The sequence below is a fragment of the Mustela nigripes genome, chromosome 12 (assembly GCF_022355385.1).
Source record: "Mustela nigripes isolate SB6536 chromosome 12, MUSNIG.SB6536, whole genome shotgun sequence".
NCBI classification, from domain to species: Eukaryota; Metazoa; Chordata; class Mammalia; order Carnivora; family Mustelidae; genus Mustela; species Mustela nigripes.
This window is the reverse complement of record NC_081568.1, coordinates 65913285-65931328: the sequence shown is the minus strand read 5'-3', so window position 1 is coordinate 65931328 and position 18044 is coordinate 65913285. Positions and strand designations below refer to the sequence as shown.

Below are 18044 nucleotides of genomic sequence, written 5' to 3'. Positions count from 1 at the left end.
CTGCCAAGTCAGCCTGCTTGGGTTTGGGAGTGGACCCTGTTGGTCCTGGCTCGCTAGCTCTGGGTCAGCAGGAGACCTTTCTCTTCAGTCTGAGCCCTACCCTTCTCTTTACTTCTTCCCCGACTTCATCTTCCTCCCAACACTTGCTAGAAGAGTTTTAAAGGGACTGCAGGGGAAGTCTGCAGCCTTGCTCAGAACATCAGGAAAACCCCACGTGAGTGCCCAATCGGGAACTGGGCGTCCCAAAAGGCACCATTAGCAAACTGGAACTTTTCTCTTCAAACAATAAACCTTACTAGTATCCCCGGTTTGCCTTCTCTGTCCTTGCATGTTTCCTAGTGAAAAACAGTGCTTGCTGATACCTCAAAAGGCTGGGGCTGCACTGTGCTGACCACCCAGGGACACCAGGGACAGTCAGCATTATCATTAGGAGTAGTTAAGTTGTGATCCTTTGTGAACAAATTAAAACATCCCCATAACATTTTGGAAGGTTTGATGTTTCGGGTGAATGGAAGAATTACTATAATGGGCAGATAGCTTTCAGGAATAATTTACTGCAGCTTAGCAAAGAAAAGAGCCTGTTTTACTACTCCTTTTCCAGTATCGGCAGCACTGTAAACTTAAGCATGCTTTAAACATCAAGGCATCGTTCCATTTCACCCCCTCGTTATTAACTTTACCTAGCAACTGTTTAATTAGACTTCATCTGACATGTAGATCTAAATTCAGAACTTGGATGCAAAAGGCATCTCTGTGATTATCGCTCATGCATACATCGTAAAGTTAGAGAAAAGCATTAATTAGCCCATCAAAGACCCGGTGTCAGTCAAGTACCTGAATCTGGCTGAACAAACACTTGATCCATTTCCCGGTGGAACAGTTACAGGTAGTTACAAGCCTCTTTAGTTTCCATTCTTCCCGACCAGGCTGGGTTGAGGCAGGAGACAGTGGCAGCTGCAAGCAGCTAATGGCACACCCCAGATCTCAAGCCGTTGTTTCAGGCTTAGAAACTTCCCATTAAAACCCCCGAGTTAAAGGAACATCGTCTTTCTGTGTGAGGCATCGTTAGCGGCCAATACGGCTGCTGCTTTGTGGCGAGCCATGATTCTGGTTCTGCCTCAGCAACTCTTCAGAGGATTCTGCTTCAGTGAGTAGAGGCAGTATCCTAGCAGTGTGTCTGAAATCATCTTCAAGAAAGCATTAACATTCGAAAGGAGTACAGGGTGGGGGACCATCACTGGGCATTCCCCTACCTTTTCAAAATCAAAGCCATAAATCTACCAATGCTCACCTCTTCCCTATTGATTGGTGACACTATTCCTCCTTGGGGATGTCAATTAGCACCTTGCAGTACCCGGCCTCCATATTGATTATGGTTTGTGACCTTCGGGCCAACTTAATTAAGGGGAAGACTTCTAAGGAAGGGCACCAACATAGTATTTGGGAAGCCAAAGGAAGGCCCTTTTTCCTAAAAACAAAAACAAAATTGACCTTTCAGAAAAGCAGTAATTATGGGAGGCAAAGAGGAAAGAACAATTTTTTAAAAATCGCATTTTTACCACCTGTTTGTACATTTGCTAGGCTGTGGGCAGCCAGGTCCAGCGTAACCTTTGGCCAGCCTGCATTGACTGTGACCTTGACAGGTACCCCCACCCCATCCAGGCTGTCAGAGACCACGGATGAATAAAGAGAGAACTTCAGTGAGAGGAAGTTGTTCTAATTCTACAAATTCTAGTTACATGGCACAATAGTTGAATTGTTTTCCTTGGATAGAATGCCTAAATAAATTTGGAAAATGTTTTAGGATAAAATTTATCTTTTTTTTAAAAAAAAAGTGCTTCTCTGGAAAAAATTCAACACAATCCTTAAGATGGAACATCCTTGTTTTTTGGCAACTCACCACTTTCTTTGTTGAAATGGAAGCACAGTTAGCAACAACACCCACCCACCAAATGATGGGGTGCACGATATTTAAAGCTCACTCTGACTAGGCCTGTCAGCTTTGCTGTCTCTTTGGCTCTTTCGAGAGGCCGGCCATTACCCAGTAGCTGTAGGGGACTGGGAGAGAGCTCATTGTCTATGAGGAAAATTTCCATCTGCTAGCAACAGACAACAACTCTGGCTAGACCTCAGACCCAAGAAAATGTAAATGCCAGATGTTATGATCTAATGTCAGAATCAAATGCTTGACATTAGGAGCTAACCTCACTCAAATAGGAAGGTTCTCTCCCCATAGGTTTTCCAGATTTTTAACCGTATTTCCTTTCCAGTGAGCTTCTCTGACTGTATTTTCACACACACACAAACACACACGCATGCACACAGAGCAGTGGAACAAATGAAATCCAACAGAGCACTATCGTTCAATACTAACTGGTATCCTTGGTGCTCTTCAGCCCACAGCGCTGGTGGAGGCAGCGACCTGTCTCGGTAATGCCAACAGAGGGTGGCTCAGGGAACATTCTGACCCCACCCGTTCTTATATACTTCTCATTCCATGGGGTGAGAAAGCCCTCTAGTTAGACAGGAGCTGGAGTTACTGTGAGCTCACCCTGCCCAGGAGGCCTCCTCAGATATTGTTTTACCCTATAGACTGGTAGAGGTGGAAGGGAACATGAGAGGCTGTGCCTGCCCCTCAGCTCCTCCGCAGGCTGAAGCCGTGCCACAGAGACGAGTGTCTGGCCTATTTTTAAAACTCTCCAGAGAATTAGATTCCATACCCCACTCTGACAACCTCTGTTTAAACTAACTTCTCCGTTGCTTACTTAGTCTCGATGGAATGGCGTATTTCTTTTCATTCTACCCTGGTTGCAAAGTCAGTCAGGAACCACCACACGGTTTTGTGAGAATGCTCTTTCGCCGAGGAAGCCGAACTAGGGAAACCAAAGGATGCTTGGTGAAGATCCTGCAGCCAAGTTTGGGTGTTGCTTTTATGAGGTAGTTGTAAGTGAAATGATGGGAGTGAGCCCATTCCCCCCATGCACTTGTTATGTGACTCATTGTGACTTCTGAAACAGCAAATAAGGATTGGTGGAATGTTGAGTTTCTTGAACATCTTACAGTAGGTCCTGGTTCTTTAGTCTTTAATACTCTTTTCCTCTTCCTCTGAATTCTTCTCAAAATTTCTGCTTTCTGGTCCAGCTTTAAATCGAGAACCTAGAATGCTCCACAAGGCTATGCAAAGCTCAGACTCCCATGGATTTGCGGGGAATAGAATGACTTCGTGCTATGCCCCTCTTGCACACTCTGATCCCAGGGTTACAACTGGGTGTTAATTCAGTCTTTGTAGCCACACATCATAAGGCAATAGTACTAGAAATCTATTTTCAGAACTTTCTCTATATTCTAATTTCAAGTCTCACTCTTGAATATTCTCAATTACAATTCTTCCCACAACTTCCCATGCTGCATTTTTTCATAAAGTAACAGACAATGAGTATTTTTTTAAAAAGTTGCTTCATGAACCATCAAGCTTTATACCAACATGAAGCTGTTATTATTAGCATTAGCATTACTGTAGTTCTTTGTCTAATTCTCAAAATCAAATTGATTCTTGATAAAATCTTCAAAATAGAAACCTGGGTTTCTTCTCATGTTCATCCCTAGATTCTTGATAAAAATCTAGTTGCTTCCTTTGTGTCCATTTTTCTTTCACGTAGTCAAGAAACATTCACTAGTTTCATTCACTCAGCATCAGATATATATGTTCCGTGTTGGGTGGGGGAGGATGACAGATACGGGGACGTCGGTGTCTGCTTGCGTTTGTTCAGGTTGTCACGGCATAATTCTGGGAGGCTCCCTGGGAAGGACCCAGAGGTGCTCCACATCTAGCTGCAGTTGACCAAGCTTCTGGGCAGATGAGCCCCTCCACTGTTTTCCACCCCCTCACCTCCTCCCTGCTCAGCCAGCAGACATCTGAATTATGTCCTCATTTCTCTACAGGACTTGATCTCACAAGGTCATCTGTGGTTTCTCATTGTCTCAGGCAAAAAAAAAAAAAAAAAAAAAAAAAAAAATCCCAAAAAAAAAAAAAAATAAAAACTTGTAGTATCGATCTTCCTTGCTCTTTGTGGCAACTCTGAGATATAGCTGACCACTGTCTTTAGGGAAGTGCTAGATAAAAGGACACAAAGTAAGGTGGAGTAGCAGAACTGATATCTCAGCCCTCTTCCCTCTTGGTCCGCCCCTCTCCCTGGTGCCCCCTTGGCTCCTCTCCCTCCATAGTCTCTCATTCACCCCTTAGAGGCTCAAGCCATGTTTAACTCCTGTAACCACCAGCCACTGGGAAATTAAGGGTGGAAAGAAAGGCAGACTTGGATACATATTAATGGGTCCTGCATTTTTAATTCATAAAAAGCAGTGAAAGTCAGTTTATAGGTTATTTCTATGTTTCTGTCTTCTTTATTTAAAAAAATAAATTGATACATAATGTAATATAAAGTTGGGTTATTTTTTAAATCACGATGAGCTCTAGTTCTAATATCCCTCTGATTTGCCAGGTCTACATATAAGTTTATTTATCCACTCAGCTATCTTCACAGGTCAATGAACATTCAAAGCACAAGGGAATGGTAGGGAAGGTTTAATAATATTCACATGAAGCCCATAAATTAGGATCTATATTCAAGCATTATTAAAAGCAAGCAGGTTAAAGTCCAACTGAAATTGGCAGCCTCCTGGTTTGATTTTTTTTTTTTTTTCTTGAATGCATTCTGTGGTATGTTGAATGCTCAATTAGTAGCTGATGAATCTGGAACAGAGTAATATTTGAAATAAAATGAGAATCAAACAATGCTGCAACCCATTGGAAATGCATTTGGAAGGAAGGAAACACTGATAGAATGTAATATTTGCGAGCAACAAGGCTTGCCCCATAAAATGAACAAGTTTGTTCATTTTTTCCTTTTAAGTCAAAAATAATAGGGCATCAAGGAAGGAAATGCATCATGAAAAAGCTGATGTCCAACCCTGTTCTCTTTAGAGACAATATTTGCAAACTTTCAGATATTAATTCTCATTACAGCATGAAGGTATTAGAACATTACTATGGGTTCTTCACTGTTCTAAAGAAATTCATACCGAGAACTGAACAGCCTAGTGGGTGAATTTATCCTTTTTATATGTCTTGTACAATAATAACAATTTTCTTAATGACTTTGAAATACTTAATGCCTTTAAAATGTCATATAAAGTACCGATTAGAGCTTTAGACACACCATTCCTCTCCATTTTTATGCTCTCATTTCGGCACTGTTCTCTTTGTTCAACAGCTGCTCTTTAGAAGGGACCTTTACTGCATGAACACTTTGAGGTTTGAGCAGATTAAAACATTAAGATGATTTAGAAAATGAAATAGAGTCAGCCTGAGAATTACCTACCTCTTAGCCTGACTTTCATACCTGACAAAATTCTGGAACTAAAAATCTCACCACTAAAAATCAATTTGAAAACACCCATGGGAGAAAATTAATCGTACAAAGCAGTTTAAAAAAATGCTGGTTAAAAAAAAAAAAAAAAAAAGGAAAAACCAATCTCAACTTCTGAGATTTCAACTTGTGGAAATGATGGAAAGGAGGCTGAAGAATGAAAAAAATGGTCATAAACAGAACTTGTGATCTATGGTCACTGGGCACAAATTCCAGCTGCCTTAATGCTATGTCTTATGAATGATGTAATCAACTGCTGCTTGAAAAATCATTTAACTTTACATATATGCCAATATTCCAGTGGGATCAATCAAAAGTTCCAGTCAGGTAGCATATTATTTTAAGAGGCAGACACCAGAGGCACCTGATCGGTTCAGTGGGTTAAACCTTAGATGCTTGATTTTGGCTCAGGTTATGATCTTGGGGTAATGAGATCAAGCCCCACATCTGGCTCCGTGCTGAGAGGGGAGTCTGCGTGAGGTTCTCTCTCCCTCTTTCTCCTCTTTCTCTGCCCCTCCCCCTGTTCACTCTCTCTAAACTAATTAATTAATTATATCTTTAGAAAAAAAAGGCGGACATTAAGAATACATCTTTCTCTTCCAAGCCTGCATTTCAAACTTTGCTAGCAGCCTATCATCTATAATTTTGCCTGCAAATAGTATCTATTACATATTTTTATATAGCATGTGAATAGTCTCCATCATATGTAATAGGAATACAGATGATTTCTATACATCTGTATATTTCTATGTATTTCTATACATCTGTATATTTCTATGTATTTCTATGTATATTTCTATGTATTTCTATAGAAATACATCTGTATTTCTATTACATATGATATTAAATTACCTCATGAGCTTGTTAAGCATGCAGAATTGAGGGGCCCGGGCTCACAATTTTTAATTCAGTAAGGCCAAGAATCTGTATTTTGAGTAAGAAACTTGTATGATGAATGACTGAGATAGGGCATATGAAGCCTACATTTGGAAAATGATACAGTTAAGTATCTTTTTCCCCTTCTTGGTGGGCCAGATTAGGCATTTTATTTTATTTTATTTTATTTTATTTATAATTGAAATACAGTTGACAGATAATGGTAGTGTTAGTTTCAGGACCATAACATAGTGATTACACAACTGTCCTTACCCCAAGATTAGGCATTTTAAGTCCTTGAGGGAAGAGCCTTAAGCTTAAACTTGGAAGTGTTTCAGACCTCTTGGATTAAATCTATGGACCCATCATTAGAAACACGCATATACTGTGCCCTCCTTAGAGAACCTCTGCCTGAAATTTCCATCGAAAATACATGCCTCTTCTCTTTCTTTCTCCCCTTCTTTTCTCCAATAAAGTGATAGTGAACAGCGACCAGGATAAAAGCCCATAGTGACGGAGACAGCAGAGTGGAACGAGAGGCAGAGAGGAGCTTGGTCTATTTCTGGGACAGGAAATGAATGGAGGAGGGCTGATTGGTGGCGTGCTCAGACACCCGTGGATAGGGGAAGCTGCAGCTGGGAGAGGGTGTCTGCCCGTCAGGGGACACTGAGGTCAGGCAGGAGATATGGGGCCACAAATAGGAAGAAGTGCCAGGTCTGGGGATAAGGGAGTGTTCCCACTGCCTTCTGGAGCTGTTCAGCCCCTTTGTGGGCCTGAAATCCTGGTGTCATTACTGGGAGAGGCAGCCATGAAGACTGACCCAGACTGTCACGTAGGGCGGCAGGGTAAGAATAGGGAGTGACAGCATTAACAAAACAGACAAGTGTGGGGTTAGTTTGTTAATGAGAAAATTACCAGAGAGCTAAAGAGCAACCATTAAAATCTGTTTCCGCCTGGGGTGAGACCTGAGAGGTGAGGGTTGCACACCGGAGCGCTATTTCACATTATTAGCCTCTCCAAGCAATTTGACTGTTTAAACGTGTGCATGTTGTGTATTTAACTATGTGCAATTTCACTTGCCAAAATCATCAGAGTAATGGGAAAACCATTAAAAAAGAAACAAAACCCTTGCTTGAAACCCAGGCAATGAGTCTCATGATGGCATCTTAGGGGCCAGCAGCAAATAGTGGATAATTCTTTGAGGACAAGGGGCTTCCTTGAACACCTTGAAACTCCCCTTGAGGACTGTGGTCTATTCTGCTCATAAGTAAAGCTAATCCTTCTAGATGTTCTTCAGACCTCTTGTGTATACTTCAAATGTGATTTCTTGTAATCACAGGCAAGGCAGTAAAATCTAAACTCTTACCCTGGTTTTCCCCTATCATTCAGACGTCATCTATTTTAATACATGTTGTTTATTTATTTATTTAACTGACTGCTATTCTTTGTTCATTTATTTATATTTATACCCCATTAGATTTCAGAAACGTTTGAAGAAAGTTATGACATATATGTCATTAGTGGTAGCTGTTACTATGTATAATAATTAATTTTTCCCATTGCTGATCTACAAAAGGCTGGATGTACTAGTTCACATTTTGAAAAATAAAATCTTTTTAGAATGGTTGCTTGGTTGAAGCACTAGACACCACATTTAATCTTAAAAAAAAACTTGTCTTTTATAAACTTTATTTTGCAGGAATGATATATAAACAAATGCAATAATAAGAGGTACAACGTATATTACTAACACCAAGGTGGAAATGCTGTATGGGTAATTAGTCGAGGTTGAATACTAATTTGGGAAAATTTTTCAAAGAGCTTGTGAAAAGGCAGCTCTTCATTTTCAATGCTCAGGAATAGCACCTTTAAAATAACCTGAGGCCAAGAAGATACCAACTTTCATTTGCTTCCATCCTCATGAGAATGCCCTTCAGCATGACTTCTAGGAAGGGTCCTTGCTCTGGTTCTCAACATTTCTCTTAATTCAGAAATGGATATGGAGGCAATTGAGAAAAATGAACATTTAGTGTTGCCAATAGCCTAGCAATTGGTGTTGTCTATCATGAATACGGTCAGGGGCTCGGGTCAAATGCCAATACAATATTCAGTGGACTATGGGTTACTAATGTATAAGCCAAGAAAAGCTGTATTTGCAAATGAGAAAACGATGAAGAAAAATCTCTATCGTTCCCTGCACATGCCCACATTTGTACACCAAGTCAGGATGGGAGAGTGGGCCATTCGTCATTAACTGTCACCCCTTCTCTGGTCCTGCCTTTGAAAATTAGCCTCTATGATTGGAGTTGAGCTCTTGCTGGCTCCTGGAACATTGTCTTGATTTCCATCTAGAGATGAAGTCCATGCTTTCTTTGTCTACCTGATTACAGCTCCTTATACCTTTTTTTTTTCCCCTCCAAAATATTTCTCCTTCTCCAGAACCCCAACTTTCCCTAAGTCATCTGTTTACATCAAACAACAAATTATCCTTCTCCCATCATGGATGGTCCATTAAAAAACTACCTGGCTCAGGAAACTAAATACGACAAAGAAGAGGAATGGAACTTATTTTTGGAACTCCAGTCAACAACTACTCTTTTTATATCTTCTTAATATCTAACAGCACAAAAGCAACAATAAAATATTAATTAGAATTAAAATAATAATACAATCACAATAACAAAATTCAGCCATCTTGTACCTTTGGTCTCCCTAGACTTTGAACTCTTACAGTGGTGAGATTTGTACCCTTTTATATGTTTTTATACAGTGAAAGTAATATGTGTGTGTGTGTTTGTGTATGTGTATGTGTGAATTTGTTCTCACTTCCTGATTAGACTGTAAGATACTTGAGAATAAAGAAGGCTGGGCCTCCTATTAATTAATTTATTAATTTATTTTGACTGGCTATCATATTAGCAGAAATAACAAATTTACCCACATATTTCATTCTCTGTTACAAATTGTCCTAAATAAACATTACAGTTGTATTCTTTCCTACTTGTTTTCTCTTACAACATCATTGTCATACTTTGCCTGCCATATTAAAATAAGTCTAACCAAGCATAACCATTAATTACTAGCTTCCAACCAGTAATCTGCATTTGAACCAGTCAAGATGGGCCCGATAATGCTGTGATTAAAAAACAAACACATTTTCAGTAACAAAAAAATAACAAAATTTATTTTTTGCTACATGTTCATTATGGGTCACTTAAGGAGTCTTCTCCAAAGTGATCATTCTCCTCATTCCAAAACCCAGACCAAGGGGACAGCCCCTGTCAGCTATGTAGGTGGAGGGAAAAGAGAGAATGGCAAAGCATGTCATGATTCTTACAGCCTCTACAAAGTGGCTTAAATTACATGGACAAAGCAATCTCATGGCCACGTCTGAATGTAATAGGCTAAGAAGTATAATTCTTCCCTAGAGAGGAACATGGAACTCTGTCAAACAGTGACCTTGTCTACCATTACATTTAACTGGAGCTGTACCCTTTACATAGTGACTTCCCATAGATCACACGCCCATGATCACCTTTCTCTGGCATACAAATGTCACTCTTCTCAGCATCCTTGAGCTTCACCCAACATCGTCTCCCATCCAGTCAGTCATTGCTCCAGGTCGCCCTAACCTCAGTTGGACCTCCTGCTTCAACCTCCAGGCCTCCCCTTTGCTTCTCGTCTCAGCTTAGATCTTGTTGCCTGGGTTCATTTCATTTATTTAGCCTCTGATCTCTTAGGTCCTCTTTTAGAGTATGTCCTGTCTCCTTTCTAGCTTAGCCCAAGGAGACAGTCCATTTTGCATGTTGCCCTTCCAGTGCAGTCCCAAAGCTATTTGCTCTTTCGGGAGTGGGCCAAGTCTCAGCCTGACATTTCTAGATCCCCTCCATTCCCAGTGTGTTTATTTGGAAATGATTAATAGTTTTAATTTGGTATTTATAGCCTCGTTTTTCCTCCATCCCCAATGTGTCAAGTATCATACTGAGTACCTCACAGGGGTCATACCATCCCAAGACACGTTACATAATTATTCCAATTTTATAGGTAAACAGACAAGGTTTGGGGAGATGAAGTGGTTTGCTCAAGAACACAAAGATCACATTTTAAAATATTTTTGCCTACCTTTCTTCTGTATAGCCTCAGATATATGGACATGGCAGTGTTCTAAATAACTCAAAGTTTGATGGGAGACTCTGGAAAGACACTCATTTCTTAGTGGACAGGGAAAGCGGATGTGGACATACAAGAGACTGCATCCAATCTGGAGTTTGAACATTAACCCTCTGGTTTGCAGAAGTGTCTTGAGCAAACAAGGAGGGGAAGGAGGGAAAGAGCATGGGTGTGGGTGTGACCGGGAGGGGGGTGGAAGGTGGTGAGCTGGATCTCTACAATAAGGCAACCAACCATTTCTTGGGTTTGAGATCCCTAGAGAAGAGGATCATGATCTGAACCCACCTGCAGCATTTCAAAAATAACTTTTTTGTTCATCAGAGATTATTTTTGTCTTCCTTGTTCTCCTCTTCCATCTTTTATTGTTCTGTTGTTTTTTTCCTAACTGCACATCCCCGTAAAATCCTTGTAACCATCCTGACCTTGGCCACACCCTATCCTGGATGCAGGTAGAATCAGAATTTTAAAACAGCAGCAACATTTCTAATAAGATGGAAGCATTAGTATAGACAACTAGAGACTCCATAAGGCATAAAGATTGTTTAATGGTTCTGCTGCTTCTCTGTCCTCTAAGGAGAACACAAACCTGATGCTTTCCTCAGTGCAGAAACAAAAAGCTCCTCAGAGCAATCAAAACAAAACAAAACAAAATACCCTCCCCTTATGTCAGTGCTCTTGGTAGTGACCAGCTCATTCACCTTCCTGTGGAGATTTAAGAGTTTTGAGGCTAATAGGGGTTTTGAAGAGGCCACTGTGTGGCAACACCACTAACCCAACTACTAGACAGCTGAGTTTGGTGGTCCTTTGCTCCCTGTCCCTACCTCTTACACTGAGACAACTGAATTTGCTCTTGAGTTCAAATATTTCATGATAGGTGCCCCCCACTGAGTATAGCCTTGGGTCAGGGGTTGGATGCAGGAATAGACTGTCTAACTTATAAGTCCACAAAACTTACTATAACTTGATTTAAAAAAGACATTTCCATCAATATGTTTCATGTTTTTGTTTAGTATTATAAAACCATTTCTCTGGGCGCCTGGGTGGCTCAGTCAGTTAGGCGTCTGCCTTTGGTTCAGATCATAATCCCGGGGTCCTGGGATGGAGCCCCCCATCAGGCTCCCTGCTCAGCGGGGAGCCTTCTTCTCCCTCTCCCTCTGCTGCTCCCCTCTGTGCATGTGTATGCTCACTCTCTCCTCTCTCTCTCTCTCTCTCTCAAATAAATGAATAAAATTAAAAAAAAAAAAAAAAACGTTTCTCAGAACTGTACTCTAATTAGCTTGGAACCAAAAAGACAGCTCCACACTCCATCTCAGGGACATCTTACTGCAGGAGGTATCAACAAATAAGGCAATCAGAGTTCTGCTGGTTTAAGAATATTGAGTTCCTTTATATCAAGGAAAGTTTTTTTAGTCTCTGGCTATATTTTATAACCAGAATGCAAGCAAGCTGCAGTTTGGAGGGAATCTTATGCAATTCTGGACATGATAACTCATTCAGAGCAGTGCAATCTACCACTGAGAAAAAACAATTGAAAGTTACTGGAAGACTCCTGGGTCCTTTAGGATGGGATCTATGGGAAGTAAAACAGTGCACAGAAGACTGAGATCTGCATTCTCACAGTGGCTATGGGCCATGTTACCCTAAGCCAGCTATCCCTTGGGTCCTGCTTTGCTCAGCTATTAAATGAAGGAGGTTATAACTAGACCTAAAATGTTATGATTCTAGGTCTATCATATGCACACAAGAAAAACATCACCACTGTCTTCCCATGCTTAGATGAGCTTCCCAGAGCACTCACCATCTCCATCAGGAGACCTGGAGGGAACCCCAGCTCTTCAATAGTTCCACCTTCCCAGGGTAGAATGGTTCTACCTGTATTTCAGGAGGAAAATTAGAAGGAAATTTTCACCTGGAGGATGAGAGAGATTTCTTGAGTGTTCTTGGATGGATAGCAGGAAAAATCAAATCTGCAAGATTGCCTTTGCCTGTTGTGGACAGGCACAGTAACAACGTCCATACAGTCCTGCCTTGACCACTGAAAGCATCGAATATCCGGAAGTATTTCCCAAAATCCATATAAGTATCAAAATAGTTCAATGTTGCCTATAAACCAATCAGAGGTAATTATATTGTTATTCTAAAATACTTGAGCTATCTTCTTACTGATAAGTGATGGGAAAGAAAATTCAGTTCTGCAAGCATGTTTTCATAAACACAAAGAAAACTAATTCAAATCCATCATGATTTGAGTAATTGGTTCAATTCAAACTTAGTGGCTGGTAACAGCACTAGCTACATTCCTTTCAAAGGCTACCATTTATAAAATGAAAATAAATTCAGTGGATTTCAAGCAGAAGCATATTCTGGGAAGACCTAAATATAAAGAGTCATTTCAGAGAGTAATTAGAAATCATGATGCTTTCATCAGTACTTTCAATGGAAATTTTCTCGTGATGCTTTGCTTGATGAGTTTTTGCCATTAGGATTCCCCCATACAACAACTAAGAACCTATACTCAAGCATTTTTACCATTTTGAAGTCTGGTCATAGTGAACCATAATGTAATTTCAAGACTATTTCTATTGTCAGCAATTGTCATTTATGTTGGCTTTTCTAGTTCTCTGACCTCTTAATTATCTCCAGAAACCACTCCTCCACTATAGTCCATTCCTCAATTAGCTTGGTCCTGTCTCCAAATGACCTTCCATAAAATCCACAATCAGCAAAATCTTAATATAAATAATTCATAGATAAAACTTTGCTTAAAATATGCAAATAGATTATAAACATATGAAAGAATGAGTCTAATGGAAGGACAGGAGTTCATAGTTAACGACAATGTAAGATGTAGAACAATCCAAATAATTGCATTGTCCTGCTTCTCTTTCAATTTCCCTGTGCTTGTATTCTTACACACATAAAATGGGGTTAATAATAGTACCTACCTGTCTCTGAGGGTTGTTGTAAGGATTAAATGAATTAAGTTCATATAAAAGAGCTTAAAATCATTCCTGGCACATGAAAATATAGGCTATTACATAAGTACAAGCTATTACATAATCACAAATATTACTTTCATCTTTTGTCTTCTGATTGCACCAATGATAATAGCACATCTTCCCATGATAAAGTACATTATAATTTTTCATTTCTGCATAAAGCCAGCAAATTCAAATGCAAGTATAATTTTAAAACCTACTGCCTACGCTCAAGTTGGAATGGAAACCTTAAAGAAATATTGAGGTCTATTCTGAATCATTAATGTTTAGATCACAGTTATTTTTTATCAAATCTTCGCTCTGTGCCAAACACTTCAGAGATGCTTCCCGTGTAGTAATTTATTTAATCCTCACAAACAAGGTATTGTTGTCCTGATTTGGCAGCTGAGACATAAACTGGTTGTAGAACTTGCCCGATATCACACAGATAGGAGGGGATGGGTGGGGGATTCACACAAGGGCAGCTGGCCTCTGGAGGCCATTTGATTATCCTCTATGCTGTTTTTGATATGGATTGAAAATTTCTCATTTCAGTTCCTGAGCTAATAGTTACTATTGTGCAATCACAGACCAGTCAGTTTTAAGTTATTCTTGGGAGAATTGCTCAAGTTCAGATCCTTACAAGGGGCACGATTTTATTTAGCAAACTTTTATAGAATCTATGTCCTATCCCCCTAATTACACGTAAACCTCCACGAGGAGCCTCGTATCCTCCAGAAAGTCAAGTTTGGTCTAAGGCATATAAGAGGCCTGCCATAAATATATGGGCTTATGGGATGATTTCCCCATCTGATTGTAATTCCAGAATTTGGGTTCCATGAGGTGATCTTTCCACTTCTGATTTAGGACTGGTTTCCCCCTGAAGGTACTTCTCCCCAGCACCGTACATCTGCTCAGTCTGCCTCACGTTCCATAGAGGTCCCCACCTGGCAAGGCTTTGTCTTCATTCTTCTGAGAGCCATCTGCCTCTCTCATACTTTTAAAACAAAGTTATCACTCGGCCCTTGATGGAAATCTGGAGCTCTCCAGAACACGTTAGCTAAAGATGTCAGGTGGAGACATCAAGATCTTCCCAGGAGTCCTGGGTTGGGCAACACAGGTCAGATCATGCATTAAAGGACAGCTTCCTTGCAGGTATAGAGGGCGCTAAGTTCCTATCTTTAACCTCTGTCCAACAGAGACAGCTCAATCTATACATGTAGCTTTCATTAAATTCTATGACACCAAAGTAGCTGTGATATAGAAGCAGCTCAATAATACAAATAATTCCACTCAATAATACAAATTCCAATTCTGCCAGTTCCCAAATTCTATACACTCGGGCAATTCACTAACATTTCCAAACCTCATTTTTCCCAGATGGAAAACGAGGATGGGTGTGCTAACCTTCCCCATAGGCTATCCAGGAGCATGTTCTTGCACTTTATTTAACTCCTGGGAACATTCAACAGCAGAATATGCCTTTTAAAAGGCTTAGTGCATAAGGCAATAATGAGGAATCAGAATCATCATTCGTGAAGACTCGTCCTATCTTCCCTTTCTCCCTGACTTTCTCCTCTTCTTTGAAACACTAACCAGTAGACTGGCCTTTCAGAAACTTCACAGAGCAGTGAAACATTGCAGATGTCCATCTGAAAGCATGTACCCAGCCAAATGGTGATTAAGACCTATCAACCAAAAACAAACTGCAATGGGTTTATGCACGTAAGCATCCTCAGCCTCAAAGATGAGGCATTGCAATATGGCTAAGTTGACTGCAATATGGCTAAGTAGGTAGAGGGGGAGAGGCTGGGGATTTGGAAGTCAGCTATGTGGGGAAATCTTCGGGAAGCATTGCCTCTCTGCCCATCATTCTTTCAGAGGCAAAACCTGAGGCCCAGAGTCATCTTCAGCCACTGAACTACCAAAGCTCTCCAAGGGACAGTGGAAAATTCTTCTCCAATTGTGTTAGCAACACACATTTTTTGATATAAAGCAAATGTTTCCTCTCCTGTGGATTCAGTATTCTTATTCACGGTAGCAAAAGCCATTTCCTTCTCATTCACTCTAATTGTAGAGCCACCTTAGCTTGTATTTGGTTGTGATAGTTAAATACTATTGATAGGGGGGAAACTCCACAAATATGAGATGTCTTCAAAATATTAAGTACTAATAAAAGGTGATGGAAAATGTAACCTCCCCAAGGCAGTTAACTCACTTCCCCTCAGGGCATCACTTTCTTTGTGACTGCATTTGAGAGCTCACTATTTTATATTGCAATTCAGAGGTCAGCAAACTTCTCCTAAATGGCCCAAGAGGAAATATTTTCAGCTTTGTGGGAGAGACCATTTTGGTATTTACTATGGAACTCTGTTGGAGCATGAAAGCAACCATAGCTAATGCACAGGCAAATGAATATGTCTGTGTTCCAATCATACTATTTATAGACACTGAAATTTAGCCTACATGTAATTTTTCATGTTTAAAAAAATGCTATTTTTCATTTGACTTCTCCCCCAATCATTGAAAACTGTAAAACCATCCATAGCGCACCAGGCGGACACAAACAGGTGGGCCAAATCTGACTCCCAGGTCATAGGTCCTCTACCACTGTTTTAATTCATTTGTAAGTGCTTTGAAGGCAACAACTATATTTTCCTCAACGAAGTACATGAAAATCAGATGCTTCTAATGTCAGCAATGAGTATAAATGGTAAGGAGCACATGAATATGTGAAGCAAGACAAGGAAAGAGAGAGGAAGGAAGAACAGGGGTATGGGTAACTGAAAGGTCACATCCTTAAGAGATGCTCAAATTGAATGCACCACTGTGCAAGCATTTCTTGATAAATTATTTGGAAACGTTACCTTTGCTTTTTACTTTTAGAATTCGGGTCACAGTTGAACATGGATTGCTCAGCAGTGCTTCAAGAGGCTGCTGGGGCCTCGCCGTGATTAGCATCAGAACTGAAAAGATGGGCTACGAGCCATGATTGTTAATGGAAGCAACAGCTTTGTACCATTATCATTCTGCATGACAGGCAGAGAGGAAACAAATCCAGATAGAAAGAAAGAAATCTCAAGCCTGTTTATGTGCCTTGACTAGCCTTAGTGTTGAAGAGTGTTTTCAGAATAATTCAAATAAGGCTCCATCTCTCTGAACCTAGGAAAAATCTTGAGATAAGAGATTTCTTCAGAGTTGCATGGTGCTTGTGGGTTTCAGTTGGGCCTCTTTAGCTGCAGTGAACGCTGCTGGTAACTTGTGGTGTCAGTTTATCTGGTGCCCAGGGGAGAAATGGGCTCTATGCCAGTTCAGAAAGTTTCCTGCTTGTTACTATCCTGATCACCATAGATACATCCTTTCCAAATGAACAGCAAGATCCCTAGGAGAGCTAAAGCAAGGCATAAGATAAAATCTTTAACTTTCTAATCTACATACCTTTTAAAGAAATCACACTATTTCAGCTAGAAATTCATACAAATGAGTGCCCACCTACAACTCTCAGGGCCCCTAAAACTTTAGCAACACCATACATAGAAACTCCAGACTATTTTCACTCCAGGAGGAAAAAAATCTCAGTATTTTACCAGATTAGAATAAACATTGGGTATCAGGTAGCATTCCTCAACATTTATTAGAAAAATACTTAGGTGACTTAAGTTGGAAGAAAACCCCATGTACTTTCCATACACACACACACACACACACACACACACACACACACTAGATCTCCTGTCCCAATATTTATGGTCCTCCCACAGTAGATAATATGTTTGTGCCTAATTCACTACTAGAAGGCAGTTCACCTATTAGATCTTTTTTTTTTTGGAAATTCACTGAAGATTATGCTAGCCCACAATACCAATAACTGAGGAAAGAACGTTGAAAATTTTGATGAGTTTTAACAACTACGTGAGTCGTCTTCTCCTTCTGCATTGGTGACTAACAAAAACATAGGAAATTTTGCTACAAGAAAAATAAGGTATGAACATGACTCAGAAAAATCCAATCAAAAAGTACGGTCCTGGGGTGCCTGGATGGCTCAGTGGGTTAAGCCGCTGCCTTCAGCTCAGGTCATGATCTCAGGGTCCTGGGATTGAGTCCCGCATCAGGCTCTCTGCTCAGCAGGGAGCCTGCTTCCTCCTCTCTCTCTCTCTGCCTGCCTCTCTGCCTACTTGTGATCTCTCTCTGTCAAATAAATAAATAAAATCTTAAAAAAAAAAAAAAGTTCAGTCCTGGAACACTCCTCTCATTTAGAAATTGAAGTGAAAAATAAATTTACTTTGTTTTATACCTTTCAGGAGCAACCCAGATTTGAACCTAAAGCTCTTTCTTTGGCTTTAATATAAACTCATTTTCTACCTCACATAATGCAAGCTCTTCTTTCATGTTCCTTAGGCCAACCACACTTCTATCTTCTCTCTCCAAATATACAGCTCTTCCAACAATATACATACCCTAAAATCTTGCTAGCCAGCACTGAAAAAATGTGGGGGTATCTTCCAAATCTACTTACTCTGACTATGTGGTCTCATGATTCTTAGTTTACCTTCTAGAATAAGTAAATATCTACTAAAGTAGGTAGATTATATCA

At 40.2% G+C, this 18044-nt stretch overlaps 1 protein-coding gene and 1 long non-coding RNA gene across 4 annotated transcripts in view; one reads left to right on the top strand and one right to left on the bottom strand.

The window, feature by feature from the left end:
- The window catches only part of LOC132027852 (uncharacterized), an 80740-nt gene that overhangs the window by 36343 nt on the left and 26353 nt on the right, over nt 1–18044 (top strand). The window lies entirely within an intron of this gene.
- The window catches only part of CTXN3 (cortexin 3), a 31886-nt gene that overhangs the window by 8595 nt on the left and 5247 nt on the right, over nt 1–18044 (bottom strand). The window contains exon 2 of one of the 3 annotated variants that reach the window (XM_059416579.1): nt 12271–12344. The gene's annotated coding sequence lies outside the window, so the exon portion shown is untranslated. Of the gene's footprint in view, nt 1–834; nt 1145–1291; nt 1383–12270; nt 12345–18044 lie in introns of those variants that run through there. The other 2 variants (XM_059416580.1, XM_059416575.1) reach the window with 2 other exon arrangements.